Source organism: Malus sylvestris, chromosome 9, assembly GCF_916048215.2.
Source record: "Malus sylvestris chromosome 9, drMalSylv7.2, whole genome shotgun sequence".
Lineage (NCBI taxonomy): Eukaryota > Viridiplantae > Streptophyta > Magnoliopsida > Rosales > Rosaceae > Malus > Malus sylvestris.
Genome location: NC_062268.1, coordinates 24,111,549 through 24,114,614, shown reverse-complemented (window position 1 = coordinate 24,114,614; position 3,066 = coordinate 24,111,549). Strand labels below are relative to the sequence as shown.

At 38.3% G+C, this 3,066-nt stretch overlaps 1 long non-coding RNA gene across 1 annotated transcript; it reads right to left on the bottom strand.

The window, feature by feature from the left end:
- Positions 1 to 300: 300 nt before the first annotated feature.
- LOC126582916 (uncharacterized) lies at positions 301 to 2,635 on the bottom strand. The gene is made up of 4 exons (XR_007609625.1): positions 2,474 to 2,635; positions 2,269 to 2,390; positions 1,448 to 1,506; positions 301 to 585 (listed from the first exon to the last, which is right to left on the bottom strand). It is a non-coding gene; the product is annotated as an uncharacterized LOC126582916 (long non-coding RNA).
- Positions 2,636 to 3,066: the final 431 nt, after the last annotated feature.

Below are 3,066 nucleotides of genomic sequence, written 5' to 3'. Positions count from 1 at the left end.
GAAGATATTCCTGGAGCCATTCGACAATTTATCTCCAAACGTCTTTAGCCAAAGCAATGTATGCGAGATACATCAGTGTGATCATATCTATATGTAGAGTTTGACAATAGTTCCATGCTCTATAATATATAATCAAAATATAGTAGATAGAGAAACTGAATTTCATTGTAACCATAACTAAGGCTTTGATTATGTGTTGTATGAATTCAAACGTATTTTGACTAATATGTTTTGACTATTATGGATAGCCAATAGTCATTGCTAGAAGTTACTACTTAGTTTGTGGATATTCCTACAAGGTTGAATTAGAATGGTTTCTAATTATGTAAAATTAGTTTAGTTTTATGAATTAAATTATCCACTACCAGCTTTAGTTGGAACCTAGAAGGTCACACATGACACACCCCGTCTCGAAGGAGGGCATGCTGGCCGTCACATGAGAGTGACGTAACCATTTACACAGTTCGGAAGCTTTTAAAATACAATTATTAAAATGGAAACCCTCGAGGGTGAGTCCTACTTTTGTGAATTCTGTCAGAATACCGTTGGATTCCTCGTGGCCACCAAAACTCTTCTATCAAGAACCTGGAGGGGCGAAAAAAACAAAATTGAGTGGGTCAGTAAAACCAAGCTTTTCAAAAACATTTCGCCAAAAATAATTCTAACCCCTCACTGTAAAACCTGTATACTTTTCCCAGAAAATAGTATAATAACATAATACTTTTCATAAATCTTGAATCATCAATTTTTCTTTAAAACCCGAAAGTATGCCATGTTTTAATTTCGAAAACAAAATAAATGATGCATCAATGTAACAGGTGAAAAGTTGAATTAACCGGAGACCCTGCAGTTGGTCCTGTACGGTTAATTCCATAGCTCAACATCCAATCCAACCGGAGTCACCTCGATGACCTGTACGGCACTACACTGCAGATAAGTCGGAACTACCTGAAGTAGTCTGTACGACATGGATGGTGTAATAATACGCTCTAGTGCTTCTCTCATCAACCATCTGTGCACATAATCTAAGGTCACCCACTAGTCGGAATCACATCTAGTAATCTATACGACTAGCATGTCGGAACCCTCACTTGGTCTGTACGACATCCACCTACTTGGATCCAAGACGAGCGTGCGGTGTGGTGAATAATATAAGCACTAACACCATGATTGCAGGTTATGAGCTATCCACAATATACACATCAACAATGCACATGAATAATATAAAACTCACCTGATACTTACCTGTGCGTCCACAGCACCAATTCACATATATATGCATCATATATCAATTCATGCTTTTCATATACTTCTATGCATGGCGTTTCAAATCATACTTTTCATATAAATCTATCCATGGCATTTTAAATCATACTTTTCATATAAATTCAATTTATGGGAAAACTCAATAGTATATAGGTAAATACAGAAAATACTGCCCACTCACCTGGAGTTCGCCCTACAACTCCCTAGCACAACACATCAAGGCGTCATGACGATCGCCGCCTAAAACAATAATCAAATCCAACCTCAGAAATCATATCGATAGAATATAACTTATATAAAACACATCACTACGCAGTTCGATCCGAAAGATCTGCAACTCAGATTTTAAATCCATAACTTCCAGAGGTCCACAATATACCTCTAGGACAACATCCTAAAATTTCATTACCATCCAACGGTCGGATCTCCGTCAATTTCCAAAACCAAGTGACGGTTTACATTCTATTTTATAAACTTACAACTCCAATTCCGGAAGATCCGTAAATCGGATTCCCAATCCGTAAGTTCCTATAATCCTCAAATATTACGTATTACAACGTATTAAAGTTTGGTGACGATCCAACGGTCGGATCATCAATTCACATTTTCACCTAAATGCGTAAACTATAAAACGTTATTTAAAGCACCTAACCAATAATCGTAATAACTTTCTCATACGGTGCTCAATTTGGGTATATGAATATACCACAGTGATCTACTCGACGTCACGGACGTCGAAAAATTTTTAAAATAATTTTTTTACTGTAGCACGCGCCCCCACGCGCCAAGGAAGGCACGGGTCCACGCGCGCCCACGCACACCTTCTTCCTCGCGAGTTCGCCGGACTGGTTTTTCCGGTGGCCGGAAAACTGGGGAATTTTCAAATGCTTTGTTCTCCTTCGTTTCTCAACCATTTTCTTCGTATAATATATCAATTTAAAGCCCTCAACATGTAGAATCACAATATACTACTTTTAAGCTTCAAAAACAACTAAATCTCACCGGAAAAATCCAAGCAAAACCGGCCAAAGTTAACCCTCGTGATCCCGACGTCCAAATCCTTCCAACGAAGCACTCCGAGCTTCCTTGGGACCTCACTAAGCTCACTATGAGCTTGGATTGTCCTAAAAATCAACCAACAAAAAGTTCATGAATAGTGTCAAACTCGGACCTCGAGTTTTCAACGTGAAAACGAAGGATTCCTTACCTGAAAATGGTGTCTTTGAGTTCGTAGAGTCTTCACGAGCACAATGGTGCCCTTGGCACCTTCGATCCGTGAAGTTTCAGGGTTTTGTGGTGAGGTCCGTACAATATTAGAGGGAGAGAGTGAGAAACTGAAAGAGCAGTGAGGGAGGAGAGAGAGAGAAGGCACGGGGAATGGAGGGTTATCCCGTGTGTGGGTGTGGTCAATCCAAACCATCCAATTCCAATTCTTTAATCCCTAACCACACAAAATATAAATCCATTTTAAATCATATCTAAACTTTATAAAACTTTAGGAATGTACTTAGACTAATAATATGCCACACATACGTACCTTAATACCCGCTAAGGGTAAATCCGTCTTTTCACGTTCTCGATGAATAAAATCACGGGACGGGCTGTGACAACACACAATAGAATTGGTGAAGACTAAATTTAATGTAAATTATTTATATAATATTAAATAATTTTTTTTTATTTAATTAGTTGGTTTAGACCTTCTATATATTGTTGGTATATGTGTTGGTTTGTGGATTGCATTAGTAATGTGTGCGGAAGCGTGGCAAGGTGACTTAAGCATATATAATCCAATTTTCA